This window comes from Neofelis nebulosa, chromosome 2, assembly GCF_028018385.1.
Source record: "Neofelis nebulosa isolate mNeoNeb1 chromosome 2, mNeoNeb1.pri, whole genome shotgun sequence".
In the NCBI taxonomy this organism is placed as follows: domain Eukaryota; kingdom Metazoa; phylum Chordata; class Mammalia; order Carnivora; family Felidae; genus Neofelis; species Neofelis nebulosa.
The window spans coordinates 119140589-119155647 of NC_080783.1; the positions used below are offsets into that span (position 1 = coordinate 119140589).

General features: G+C 40.0%; 1 protein-coding gene and 1 long non-coding RNA gene across 20 annotated transcripts in view; one reads left to right on the plus strand and one right to left on the minus strand.

Annotated features, from left to right (window-relative positions):
- LOC131504062 (myomegalin-like) overlaps positions 1-15059 on the minus strand; it is a 221874-nt gene that overhangs the window by 82728 nt on the left and 124087 nt on the right. The gene's annotated exons all lie outside the window — the stretch shown is intronic.
- LOC131504068 (uncharacterized) lies at positions 258-3032 on the plus strand. The gene is made up of 2 exons (XR_009257763.1): positions 258-339; positions 1067-3032. It is a non-coding gene; the product is annotated as an uncharacterized LOC131504068 (long non-coding RNA).

Genomic DNA, 15059 nt, shown 5'->3' on the forward strand with positions numbered 1-15059 from the left:
GAGCTGTAGTCGGGCCGCCAGCTCCCGACTGTGCGCATGCGCGGTAGCGAGTGCGTTCCCCCTCACCCCCAGTCGGGTCGCAGCTCCTCGCGCTGAAACGGAGACCTAGTTCGCAGCGGGTACTCGTGGAGAGCAGGACAGGCGCTGGCCACTGCCAGACTGCTTTCATCTGCTGAGGTTTCACCCGACAAGGGCACCAGTCCTCTCATGGATCCTCCCCTCCTGCCCCAGCGGGATGACCCGAAGATCTGCGTTGGGAGGAGAAAGTTGAATTCCCTCCCCCTCTCTCCACGGGTAGCGCCACGTACTCTGGATGGAGCAGCCCAGCAGCGCCACTAGGTACCGCTGCGCGCCGCCTCCCTCCCGCCTGCAGCCCCACCTCTCCCCTACCCAGGCTGGTGCTGGGATTAAAAGGCCCCTCGGGTTTACAGCGGCGGCGGGCGGGGAGACGGGGTTGACAAACCAGAGGTGGCAGTTAGGGCGGATTTTAGGAGGCTCAATTCAACCTCTATCTCGACTTTGGGAGTATCTAGAAAAGAGATCAAGTATTTCTCTTCCTTGCAGTGTTGGGGGCGGGCCGTGGGTTTAGCACTGCTGGACGATTTGACCTTTTTTAGAAAAGAAATCAAGAGAGGACACAAAGCAGTCATCCGAGAAACAGTCCAGCCCATACCACGTGAATGCAGCTGGTGAACCATGACTTTTAAGAATGGGCTTTTTCAAGAATGTAGACACCTGAGAATAGATTACCATCACCAAATTCTCTTTCAGGTTCAGGTGGACTGCAGTCCCTATTTGGGGGGTGGGGAGGGTACATAAACTTTAGAACGAAAGACCTAGCTTCTTTGAGCAAGAGTACAGAATGTCAGAGAGTACTGATCTCTGCAGAATTAGGGCTGAGAATTTCACTGACTTAAGTAGGTACCCCGTCTTATTCAACCATATACAGTTGTCACCCTTCCCTTGGATACAGAACTTAGAATGTGCACAGTGGGGGGAAGCTGGAGCTCCCGAGTAGGAGGTATCAACTCCCATTTATAATAAAGATTTCCCTTGTTGGCTTAAGAGGCGTTGCAGACACCGGACAGGAAGAAAAACAGCCCCAGCGGATCACCTAGAGTCCCCCAACAGCAGGACATTTCCCAGTTACAAAAATACTGGCTTGGCCTTGTGAGAGGTTAAGGGCAGCAACAGTTTTAAGTATTTCTGAACCTCGTCTCTAGGACAGAGCCCATAACTCCTAATAAGAACTCTGAACAGGCCTCCAAACTTCTTATGGAGAATTAGAGGAAATGATTTAGAAGTGTTTTAACAGTACTTTGCTCGTTAAATAATAGCTTATACTATTATTTCAATATGATAATAATGGAAATATTTTAAAATAATTTTAAAACTTTATGGGGCTTTGCACACATAAGATTTTATTGTTCTCTTAATCACCAAAACAAAATCTTAGTACCTCCATCTTAAGGACAGTCCTTTGATCTGTGAGTTTGGAGGAGCTATAGAACTTTGCATATGTTATTTCACTTAAAATATGCATGTTCTGGCCCTAAAAACCAAGAATGTAAAATAGACTTCCAAGGAAAACTCAATTACAGCTACATTTTTGCCTGCCTCTGGGTATATGAGCTTCAAAGTCAAAAGAAAGTAAACAACAATCTTTGGGATCTGTAGTGATCTATAGAGAGACAAGGAGTTTCTGGACTTCCCTAACAGCCTGCCTGCCAGGACTATACCCTGTTGTACTCTGTCTTAAGTATAGTTCTAAAGAGCTGAAAGAATGCAAAGGTCCATAAAAGTACAAATTAAGACATAAGTCCTCATCTTCGATTGTCGATGCCAGCCACATTTTCCTACTGAGGAAAATACTCATGAAACAAAGTAATTGGGGCACCTGCTCAGTCAGTCAAAGTGGCCAGCTTTGGCTCAGCTCATGATCTCAGTACCTGAGTTCAAACCTCATATGGGGCTCTCTGCTGTCAGCGCAGAGCCGGCTTTGGATCCTCTGTCTCCCTCTCTCTGTCTCTGTCTCTGTCTCTAAACATTCAAAAAGAAACGAAATAGTGAAACAAAGTGCTTTTCAGGAGTAAATTAAATAATACTTTGTATTATTTTCTATTCCTTAGTAAGATTTTGCATCTGATTGATAGTCTCTAAACTTTAATGACATTATATAAGTAGCTTGGTGTAGAAGTACAAACCAGTATAAATGGAGAAAAGGCAATTTATCATTGAATAGACGTTTGCTATCTGTAAGTAAAGATCAACATACAGAGAGCTATACATATCTAAGCTTCCAACAACAGATAGGAATAAATCCACTCAACAATCAGAAAATTCGAAGATAGCACTCTATTCACGCTTAGAAAAAATATTTAAAAACCATTATTTTGAAGTGGATAGCAAACTATATAATACTAGAACTGGTCCTAATGTGAGCATTTGGTATTATATAATTTCATCCCCACTAAAAGATCACTGGTGTATAGATAACAAAACTTGTACATAAAAATTAAGAAATAAAACTTAGATGAATGCCTGGGTGGCTTGGTCGGTTAGGCGTCCGACTTCAGCTCAGGTTATGATCTCACAGTTCATGGGTTCAAGCCCCACTTCAGGCTCTGTGCTGACAGCTCAGAGCCTGGAGCCTGCTTTGGATTCTGTGTCTTCCTCTCTCTCTACCCCTCCCTTGCTCGCACTCAGTCTCTGTCTCTGTCTCTCTCTCTTAAAAATAAACATTAAAAAAAAAGAAAAGAAAAAACTTAGAAAAAAATGTGATAATAAATTCAGCACTTCATGGTCCTTATAAATATCATCTTGGTCAAAATTTTGTATTTAGTTGGGGTGCCTGGGTGGCTCAGTCGGTTGGGCGTCCGACTTTGGCTCAGGACATGATCTTGCAGTCTGTGAGTTCAAGCCCCGCATCGGTCTCTGTGCTGACAGCTCACAGCCTGAAGCCTGCTTTGGATTCTGTCTCCCTTGCTCTCTGCCCCTCCCCCACTCATGCTCTGTCTCTCTCTCTCTCTCTCTCTGTCAAAAATAAACATTTAAAAAAATTTTTTTAAAAATTTGTATTTAGTTAACACTGGCTACCTATGAGAAGGGAAGTAAAATTGGCGGTTGGATACTAACATTTACTTTTTTCATATATATCATTGTCATTTGAATTGTTGGAAATAAATGTGTATTCATGTATAATTTTTAATTTTTTTTAATTGGAAAATATTCTAAACAAAGACTTGTGCCTATTTAACACACTAACATCAGAGTCTAAGTAGTAAAAACTTGAATCTAAAATGAGAATTTTTGTAATCTATATAATAACTACATGTATTATATATGTGGACAACTTATATAAAGATTCAAAGAGGATAAACAAGTTATTAAATGGTGATTATGTCTGGAGGGTGGAATTATGGATACTTATCTTCTTCTTCCCTCATTTGTATTCTATAATTTTCTATATTCAGCATGAATTGTTTTTGTGATAAGACAAAAATTGTTACTAAGAAATAGGTAAGATAAGCACATTTTGATATATTTGTACAATACTAATCAGCAGTAAAAAATTCTGATACCCACAACATGAATGAATCTCAAAAGCATATTAAGTGAAACAAGCCATATACAAGTCAATACATTCTGTGTGATTCCATTTATTTTAAGCCTAACAACAAGAAAAATTGAAACCATAGTGATAGAAGTGCAGAAAGTGGTTATGAGGGATGAGACAGGGTAAGAATTGACTGCAGAGGGGCACAAAGGAATTTTCTGGGGTGATGAAAATATTCTCTATCTTGTTTTGGGTAATGTGTACATGATGTGTACAATTCTCAGTTGTACAATTACAACTCTGAGATCTATAGATTTTATATATATGTTAGAATAGTTCATTAAAAAGTAAAAAAGAGGAACTAAATATAAAGTATGTATTACCCATAAACTTTTAATCTGAGAGATTTCTTTGGTAGGAAGTAACCTCTATTTTATCATAAGAATAGCTTTCAAAACTGGTTAAATAAAATACAGTCTAGCAAAAAATTCTATAAAAAGCCCAACTGCAAATTCAAAACTTTATAGTGTCTATCATATGAACTTTAAAAAATATTATTTTATATGCATATGCACACCACACATATGATTGAAGCATACTGTTAAGGTGAGACTTAGAGCCTCTGAGGTGATTTAGAATAGGATAATTACTTCTAAAACTTATCAAAGTTATGTAATAAATGGGGCGCCTGGGTGGCTCAGTTGGTTAGGCGTCCGACTTCAGCTCAGGTCACCATCTCGCGGTCCGTGAGTTCGAGCCCCGCGTCGGGCTCTGGGCTGATGGCTCAGAGCCTGGAGCCTGCTTCAGATTCTGTGTCTCCCTCTCTCTCTGCCCCTCCCCCGTTCATGCTCTGTCTCTCTCTGTCTCAAAAATAAATAAACGTTAAAAAAAAATTAAAAAAAAAAAGTTATGTAATAAAAATTTGAGAACAGGTTTCATATTATGATAAGCTGTTATGAATTAAATTAATTTTATATATCAGCAGTTTGCCCTCAAAATACATTGATAAATGCATTCACAGCCCTTACCACCTATATGTCCTAGTGAAGTCATTAGTCGCTGGCCCTTAATTTCCTACTCTACAAAGTAAACATGTTGAATTTAAACAGTAGTTTTCAGCCTCTGGCTTCACACCCTGGAGGGTGTGATAAAACAGATTGCTGGGACCTACTTCCTAGAGTTTCTGATTCAGTTTGCCTGGGGTGGGGACCAAGTATTTGCATTCCTAACAAATTTGGGTAGTGCTGATGCTACGTCTGGGAATCACACTTTGAAAGCCACTGAATTAGAACTATCCTAAACTGTATTCAGAAAAATCTCAATCCAAAGATCAGAAGTTCTGTAGATAAATGGAAAAACCTATCAATGAAGAACTACTTACAGAATGTTGGATTTAGGGAACTACATTCTCATTTGAAACAAAATTCCTAAGTAGTAATATGGTAGAGATCTTTTGCACGATCTCCATTTTAATCTCTAGATTTTGGGGCCTGGGAAGTATCTCTTGGAACCATTGCCACTTTTGTAACTCCTATGTTGGAGTGCTTCTGAGACCTAATTCTGGGCTGGTAAGGTGTTTCCAAGAGAATCAGGGAGGTGGAAAATCCCCATGTCCCAAACAGTTGTGTTAGGTTTCATTACTCTAATTATGACATTGGAAATAGCTGTTCTAATTACTAAAAACTATGCCGAAAAAAAAAGTGATTCTGGCAGAGAGGCTAAAGCAGATGAGGAAATGCAAGAATATCAAAGTAAAGCCAGTTAGGATTTATGGTAACACAAGCATGTACATGGTTTCCCTGTGATGGTTGGAAATCTTTAAGAAGCCACAAGCAATCATGCTTTGCAGTAATTAAAAAAATACAGCATTTTGGGGGTGCCTGGGTGGCTCAGTCGGTTAAGCGGTTCAAGTCATGATCTCAGGGTTTGTGGGTTTGAGCCCCACGTCAGGCTCTGTGTTGACAGCTTGGAGCCTGGAGCCGGTTCAGATTCTGTGTCTCCCTCTCTCTGCCCCTCCCCTGCTCGTGTTCTCTCAAGAATAAACAAACATTAAAAAAAAAAAAAACAAAAAAACCCACAGCATTTTGGAACACTTGTTTCAAAACCAGGAGATTTCCAGTTCAACTACAAATTGCAGTAATACCGTCATCGGCAGAATCCATCTTGAAATAGTAAACAGAGTCTTTCAAGTTAAGTTATTAAATACCTATAGCTGTTTAAGTGAATTTTAAAGTATATATTAAGTCAATCAACCAATGAGCAAGAATTTGTGCAAACTCAGTATGTCTTTTCTCTGTCTTCCGTGAGCTCTCAGTTTAGTTGAAGGGGAGAAAATGTGCATGCTAAAATTAGTACAGTTGATTGGTAAATGAAATGGTACTGACAAACTCATCGTGAATGCAGAAAAAGTTGAGATTGGTGTGTGCTGGTATAGTTGAAGGGGACAAGAATGGCACTTGAGATGGGTCTTACATAGGACTCCAGAAAAAGAAAAGAGCATCATCAATAGTCTTAGAAGTGGGTTAGATACAGTGCTAGCCCATAGGGAGATGTTGGAGATTTCATGGGGCATCTGAATGGCCTGGTTCATCCTACTTTATACAACTTATCCTCTATAATTGGTCATTTAAAGAACACGTATGAAGAGCCAACTGTAAGCCAGACACTTTCTGTGGTGCTATGTAAGTCTTGGCAACTAGAATTTTTTTTTAAAGGTGTTTTTTGAGAGAGAGAGAGCACGAGCGGGGGAGGGACAGAGAGAGAGGGGGACAGAGAATCCGAAGCAGACTCTGTGCTGAGAGCAGCGAGCCTGATGTGAGGCTTAAACTCACAAACCATGAGATCATGACCTGAGCTGAAGTTAGGACACTCAACCGACTCAGCCACTCAGGTTCCCCTTGGCCACTAGAATTTAATGTTTGGCAAACGCAAAAGAATTTAGACTTAATGTTACAGACTTGAGCAGAGAATGGCATGGTGAAAACTTCATTGTAGGAAGATTAGCCAGGCAACAGGATGGATTGGAATTTCAGGGAATTTCAGATTTTGGGATGGTTACAGGAAGACCTGCTAAAAAGTCATTGCAGTTATTCACATGTGGGGTAATATAAAAAGTCTGGTGTAGAAATGGAAAGAAAGGGGTGCCCGGGTGGTTCAGTTGGTTAAGCATCCAACTCTTGATTTCAGCTCAGGTCCTGGTCTCATGATTGGTGAGATTGAGCCCCACATTGGCCTCTGTGCTGACAGAAGCCTGCTTGAGATTCTCTCTCTCTCTTACCCTCTGCCCATCCCCCATTTGTGCGCATGCTCTCTCTCTCTCTCTCAAAATAAATAACTAAACTTAAAAGAAAAACGAAATGGAAAAAAGTGGTAAATAAGAATTATTATAAAGGACTGAACAGCGGGACTTGATGTAGAGACGATGAAGGAAAAGAAACAATATAGGAGATAAGGGTTTTTGTGTCAGAGACTGGTAGAAAACATGGTCTAAATGAATAGAAATGTGAGAGTTGAGTTCATCTGTAAAAAGGTAATGAAAAATCTGATTAGGAACATGCTGAGTTTAGGTGACTGAGAAAACTAAGTGAAAAATAACTAAGTGGGGCTCTTCTGCAATCAAAGCACAGGTGAGCTGGGGACAGGGTTTTAAGAATGAGAGCAATGGTTAACATTGTCAAAAGCTAGAGAGAGATCAGCAGGAGAGATAAGGTCAGCCATATCATTTCCTGTAACTGAGTGGACTTGTAAACTTCTGAGTTGTTACCTTTGGCTCCTCAAAATCCTTCCCTATTGAGCTAAACACTAAGTTGGGATCCTTTTTCTGAACATCTCTAGCACATTCAGAAATGTTGCTTTGCGTTTTCACTACATTTTCTATTTCAGGTTCTTGAAACCTAAAACTTTTGAACGATGTCACATAGGCTTAGAAGCTTATGCCCCTCTAATCATCCTCCATACGGTTTCCAGGACATTCATGGTAAAGATCCATCATTGTCCATTACCTATAGGATGAAGTCCTAAACCCTCAGCTTGGCATTTCAATATCTCTACAGAAAGATTCTAATCTACTTTTCAGCTACATCTCATACTCCTTTCCTAATAATATGGTGACAGGATATAAATTGTGTTGTTGCCTGTGTGCCCTGCCTCCCTCATCTAATCTGAAGGTCAGGCCCTTACCATTTAATTAACTCAGGAATTTTTGCAGAGCAAAGAGCAGAGGCTGAAGTCAAATGCATTTCCTGACTTTAATAAAATTGTAAACCAACTGAGAAGATTAAGTCAGGTGTCCCAGTGGGGAAGAGAAGAAAAAGAAATGTCTTTGAGGGCACCAGAAAAGGACGGGGTCAGATTTCACCCAGATCAGGAGACTGGGGATCAGAGAGTAACAGCGATCTACCTCCATTCCATATTAGTGCCCCCAGGGAAGCAGCAGGACCTGGGTGGGGAGAAGGCAATGGGTGATTTAGAGAGGCTAGACTCTAGGTCAAGGGGTTCTGGTTCCATAAAAGCCTCTAATATAACAAGCTGTTAGAGCTGGCAGAACCATGCTTGCTGGGGCAGGGGAACTTCAGTGGTGGACCAATGGGAAGAGTAATCACTTGATGCTTTGGCACCTGATAAATCCTGGGAACCTTCACCTTAACGTAAATGAGAGAGTGGGGAGGAATATGTACCAAATGGATGAAACTGAATTAGCCTGATTAGGACTGGGACTCAGGGTAACATTAAATTGATTTAAAGAAAGTAAAGAAATGTGATAAATCCTGCATGACCGAATTTGTGAGCTAAGAGTCACATCTACTTTGTACCTTCTGTAGGTGTTCACTGGGGCTCAGTCCTAGACCTTTTCACCTCCCTATTTTAATTCTCTTTCAATATCATCTTATCCTTTTCCATCTTTAAACCAGTAACTTTCCATTTGTATCTTATCCCAAAATTTTCCTCTGAGTTCAACTCTGAAGTAGCCAACTACATATTTGTATCTGCAAATGATGTGTCAGAGACACCTCAAAATTACCATCATCCCCTTACCTATAATGGCCCTACCCATTCCTCCTAATTCTCTATTAGGGGTCAACAAACTATGAACTGTGGGCTAAATTCATCCCCTGTTTTTGTAAATAAAATTTTATTGGAACAGCCATGCCAATTCATTTATGTATTGTGTATGGCTATTTTTGTGCTACGGTGGCAGAAACCTTATGGCCTGCAAGGTCTAAATTATTTACTATCTGGCCTTTTACAGAAAAAGTTGGTTAGTACCTGCTCTTTGTTTTCTTGAAAGTACTTACTGTAATTTACAATTAGCTATTTGTTTGGTTACTTCGTAATTTATCTCCCTTAATTGAGATGCAAGCTCCTTACAGGGAAAGGCTCTGCCTTTCTTTTTTCTTTTTTAATTTAATTTAAGCTTATTTATTTATTTTGAGAGACAGAGACAGAGAAAGAGGGGAGGGGCGTAGAGAGAGGAAGAGAGAGAATCCCAAGCAGACTCCACACTGTCAGTGCAGAGCCCAACGCAGGGCTCAAATCCATGCAAGATCATGACCTGAGCTGAAATCAAGAGTTGGAAACTTAACCTACTGAGCCACCCAGGCGCCCCTCTGCCTTTCTCCTTCTAAATATTTTAAAAATATTTGATTGAAATATAGTTGACATGCAACGTTGTATTAGTTCCAGGTGTACAAAATGGTGATTCGACAATTCTATACATTATTCAATGCTCACAATAAGTATAGTCACCATCTGTCACCATACAACATTATTACAATATTATTGACTGTCTTCCCTATGCCATACTTTTCATCTCTGTGGCTCACTTATTTTATAACTAGAAGTTTGTATTTCTTAATCCCCTTCACCTGTTTTGCCATCCCCTCACCTCTCTCACTTTGGCAACTACTAAATGTTCTTTGTATTTATGGGTCTGTTTTTTTGTTTTATTTTCTAGATTCCACATATATGTGAAATCATATGGTACTTGCCTTTCTCTGACTCATTTCTTTTTTTTTTCCTAATGTTTATTTATTTTTGAGAGACAGAGCATGAGCGGGGGCGGGGGGCAGAGAGAGAGAGGGAGACACAGAATCTGAAGCTGGCTCCCCAATGCGGGGCTTGAACTCATGAGCCATGAGATCATGACCTGAGCCCGAGCTGGATGCCCAACCAACTGAGCCACCCCAGCAGCCCTAACTCATTTCAAGTAGCATAAAACTCTCTAGGTTCATTCATGTTGTTGCATGGCAAGATTTCATTATTTTTTATGGCTGGATAATATTCCACTGTATTTATATACCATATCTTCTTTATCCATTCATCTATTGATGGACACATGGGTTGCTTCCATATCTGAGCTAATGTAAATAATGCTGCAATAAACAAAGAGGTGCATTTATCTTTTTGAATTAGTGTTTTTGTTTTCTTTGGGTAAATATCCAGTAGTAGAATTACTGGATCATATGGTAATTCTATTTTTTAATTTTTTGAGGACTCTCCATATTGTCTTCTACGGTGACTGCACCAGCCTACATTCCCACCAACAGTGCACAAGGGATCCTTTATCTCCACATCCTCACTTGCCAACACTTGTTATCTCTTGTGTTTTTGACATTCTGTCATTTGTGTTTAGACATTCTGACAAGCGTGAGGTGATACCTCATTGTGGTTTTGATTTGCATTTCCCTGATGATTAGTGATGTTGGGCATCTTTTCCTATGTCTGTTGGCCATCTGTCTTTTTTGGAAAAATATATATTTAGGTCCTCCATTTTTTTTTTTTTTTTTTAATTTTTTTTTTCCAACGTTTTTTATTTATTTTTGGGACAGAGAGAGACAGAGCATGAACGGGGGAGGGGCAGAGAGAGAGGGAGACACAGAATCGGAAACAGGCTCCAGGCTCTGAGCCATCGGCCCAGAGCCCGACGCGGGGCTCGAACTCACGGACCGCGAGATCGTGACCTGGCTGAAGTCGGACGCTTAACCGACTACGCCACCCAGGCGCCCCTAGGTCCTCCATTTTTTAATTGGATTATTTGGGGGTTTTTTTGTGTGTGTTGAGTTGTATAAATTCCTTATGTATTTTAGATATTAACCCCTTATTAAATATATCGTTTACAAATACCTTCACCCGTTCCGTAGGCTGATGTTTTGTTTTGTTGATGGTTTCCTTTGTTGTGCCAAAAGCTTTTGATTTTGGTGTTGTCCCAACAGTTTAATGTTGCTTTTGTTTCCCTTGCCTGAGGAGACATATCTAGGAAAATGTTTCTAAGGCCAGTGTCAAAGAGATGAATACCTATGTTTTCTTCTACATTTTTTTCTTTTTATGGTTTCAGGTCTCACATTTAGGTCTTCAATCCACTTAGTGTTTATTTTTGTGTATGGTACATTAAAGTGGTCCACAGTTTCATTCTTTTGTGTATAGCTTTCCAGTTTTCCCAGCACCATTTAGTAAAGAGACTGTCTTTTTCCCACTGTATATTCTTGCCTACTTTGTCATAGATTATTTGGACTCTCTTCTGTTCCATTGATCTAGGTGTCTATTTTTGTGCCAGTACCATACTGTTTTGATCGCTATAGCTTTGTAATATATCTTGAAATCTGGGATTGTGATACTTCTACCTTTTTCTTTCTTTTTTTTAAAACTTTATTTTGAGAGAGAGAGAGTGAATGCAAGCAGGGAAGGGGCAGAGAGGTGGGGGGGGGGGGGTGGAGAAAGAGAATCCCAAGCATCCCAGTGCAGGGAACAGCCCAAGAGTTGGACACTTAACCGACTGAGCCACTCAGGCACCCCCGTTTATCCTTTTCAAATCTACTTTGGCTATTCAGGATCTTCTGTGATTCTATACAAATTTTAAGATTACTTGTTCTAGTTCTGTGACAAATGTTGCTGCATTAATACAATGCAATGGATACTATGGAAATGTTAACAATATTGGTTCTTCCAATTCATGAGCATAGAATATCTTTCCATTTGTGTCATCTTCAATTTCCTTCATCATCATAAAATTTTATTTCTTGGTATTTAATTATTTTTGGTACAATTATAAATAGGACTGTTTTGCAGCTAGGACTTCCAATACTACATTGAATAGAAGTGGTGAGAGTGGACATCTGTGTCTTGTTCCTGATCTTAGAGGAAAATCTCTCTGTTTTTCACCATTGAGTATGATGTTAGCTGTGGGATTTTCATATATGGCCTTTATTATATTGAGGTACGTTCCTTCTAAACTTACTTTATTGAGAGTCTTTATCATGAATGGATGTACTTTGTCAAATGCTTTTTCTGCATCTATTAAGATGATCATATGGTTTATAATCCTTTTTCTTGTTAATGTGATGTATCACATTGATTTGCAAATATTAAAACCACTCTTGCATCCTGGAATAACCCCATTTGGCAGTGGTGAATGATTTTATTATTTTTTTAAACGTTTACGTATTTTTGAGAGAGAGCGCATGCACACATGTGCGAGTCGGGGAGAGGTGGAGGGAAGGGGAGATACGGAATCTGAAGCAGGCTCCAGGCTCTGAGCTGTCAGCACAGAGCTTGACATGGGGCCCAAGTCCACAAACTACAAGATCATGACCTGAGCCTGAGTTGGATGCCCAACTGACTGAACCACCCGGGCACCCTGTGAATGTTTTTTTTGTTTTTTTTTTAAATGCATTGTTTGATTCAGTTTGTTAATATTTTCTTGAGGATTTTTGCATCTATGTTCATCAGAGATAATGGCCTGTAGTGTCTTTATCTGGTTTTGGTATCAGGGTAATGCTGGCCTCACAGAATGAATGGAGGCATTCCTTCCTTTTGTATTTTTTGGGATAGTTTGAGACTAGAATTAACTCTTCCTTAAATGCTTGGTAGAATTCATCTGTGACATCACCTGGTCCTGGATTTTTGTTTATTGGGAGGTGTTCTTTTTTTTTTTTTTTTTTTTTTTTTTTTGCTGATTCAATTTACTTGCTAGTAATTGGTCTGTTCAAATTTTCTATTTCTTCCTGCTTGAGTTTTGGAAGGTTATATGTTTCTAGGAATTTATCCATTTCTTCGACGTTGTCCAATTTGTTGGTGTAAATATTTCATAATATCCAAAATAATCCTTTGTATTTATCAGTTGTTACTTTCCTTCTTCTTTCTTGATTTTATTTTTTTGAGTCCTTTGCCTCTCTCCTCCTCTCCCTCCTCCCATTCTTGCTGTCTCTCCTTTTTTATTTTGGATGAATCTGGCTAAATGTTTATCAATTTTGTTTACCTTTTCTCAAAAGCAGCTCCTGGTTTCCTTGATATGTTCCATAGCTTCTTTTGAGGTATTTTGAATGGTATGTTCTAGATATCAGTAAATAATCACTGAATGACTAAATGAATAAACAAATGCCTTTCCTTTTCATCTCTTATTAAAATCGTTTCTTACAGATCAGAATCTTCACTGCCTACCCCAGTCCATAATGTTTTTTTCTTTCTCTACTGCTTTGTATTTTGTTGCCATTAGTGGCTTTCTTACCTTTCAATTCGACTATAATCTCTAGAAGGCAGAGGCTAAACCTTATGCATCTTTGCGTTCTTCTTCCTTCACGTTATAGTACTTTGTGCATCGTAAGTGCTCAGTAAATATTTCTGATGAAGCTGTAATGAAATCCCTTATTTTTCTACCTCCTTTGCTGCTCTAAAGGGTCAGGACTATGGTTGCCTTAAATGGTAAGGCCTGTTTTTGAGATATGTTACCAATGAAGGTTGTATCTGGGAGACAGTGATGTTGAATGAGGATTTATAAATGAGCCTCCACCTTCAACATTCATCAGCTTAAGAAGAGAATACGGAAAAGCTTCTTTAAGAAAGATCTCCTTATATGAAGTTGGCTGGAGCTGCCTGAGCTACTAATCCCTGCAAGGTTTTCAGCGTCTGCCTTGAGCATTTAGAGTGTGTTCTTGCCTTAACCTCCACGTCAGATCTCTCCATGGTAACGCTGGAATGTTTGCTATTTTAAGAAATACGCCTCACTGCATGCAGTGCTATTTACATTAGGTTCCAAACAAGGCATAAATGCAATGGCTTGAGTGTCTGCTGATTTGTGTAAGTGGGAAGGTCCTGATTGCTTAATGGATGCCTCACCCTAATTCTGTTGTCCTGTTTCACTTTCTAGGGCAACCACAGTGAAATTACACATTGATAAATATTGCTTATATTATACTGGGGAAAAACTTCAGAATAGAAAAATGAAATAAAACAAGAATTCTTCCAGATTTTCCTTTGCAAGTACATCATTTCCCCTTGCTTTTACACCTTCCACATCCAGTTTCATTTAAAAGGTTCTTTAGGGGCACCTGGGTAGCTCAGTCAGTTAAGCATCCACTTTGGCTCAGGTCATGATCTTGTAGTTTGTGAGTTTGAGTCCCACATCGGGCTCTGTGCTGACAGGTCAGAGTCTGGAGGTGCTTAGGATGCTGTGTCTTCCTCTCTCTCTGCCCCTCCCCCGCTCTCACTCTGTCTCTCGGTCTCTCTCTCAAAAATAAATAAATTAAAAAAATGTTTTTTAATAAAAAATAAAACATTCTTGGGGCGCCTGGGTGGCACAGTCGGTTAAGCGTCCGACTTCAGCCAGGTCACGATCTCGCGGTCCTTGAGTTCGAGCCCCGCGTCAGGCTCTGGGCTGATGGCTCGGAGCCTGGAGCCTGTTTCCGATTCTGTGTCTCCCTCTCTCTCTGCCCCTCCCCTGTTCATGCTCTGTCTCTCTCTGTCCCAAAAATAAAAAAAAAAAAAAGACGTTGAAAAAAAAAAAGAAAAAAAAGAAAATGAAGCTTCTAGTAGAAGGGAAAAATGTCAATAACTGGAAGCACTGTCAGCTTTCCAGAGTGTAGGTCTTTATTTGCAGCTTTGTGAAAACATGGAGGAAGAGAAATACTTTGTAAACTTCACTTTATTAGGTTTTCTTTTTACTGAAAAAGGTGTGGACCAGTTGCTTCAGCATGGCGGCCACAAGCTCCTGAGTACTCTGATCACAACAACATGCTCTTGATCTGAATGGACACGGAGGTTTGGAAGCAAACACAGAGTGATGTCCATCAGTGGCATGTCAAGTTTATGGCTTTTTCTGTTGTTGTTCCATGGAGTTAATTACATGATAGAAGTTCCCTAGGTGGCTCAGTTGGTTGAGCATCCAACTTCAGCTCAGGTCATGATCTTGTGGTTTGTGGGTTCAAGCACCACGTCGGGCTCTGTGCTGACAGCTCAGAGCCTGGAGCCTGCTTTGGGTTCTGTGTCTCCCTCTCTCTCTCTGCCCCTCCCCTGCTCACACTCTGTCAATCTCTCTCTCAAAAATAAATAAACATTAAGAGAAGTTCTTAAGTATTGTGTGTAAGTACCTCTAAAATGGATGCTGTATGATGTTTTGGTGGGATGGAAAAGGAAAACAGCTGAGGGATAGTAAAATCAACTAAATCAAATAATCTTTATCAAAACTTCTGTCTTGATCGAGGGAAGGAAGGCTCTGAAGTGAGACTTCCTG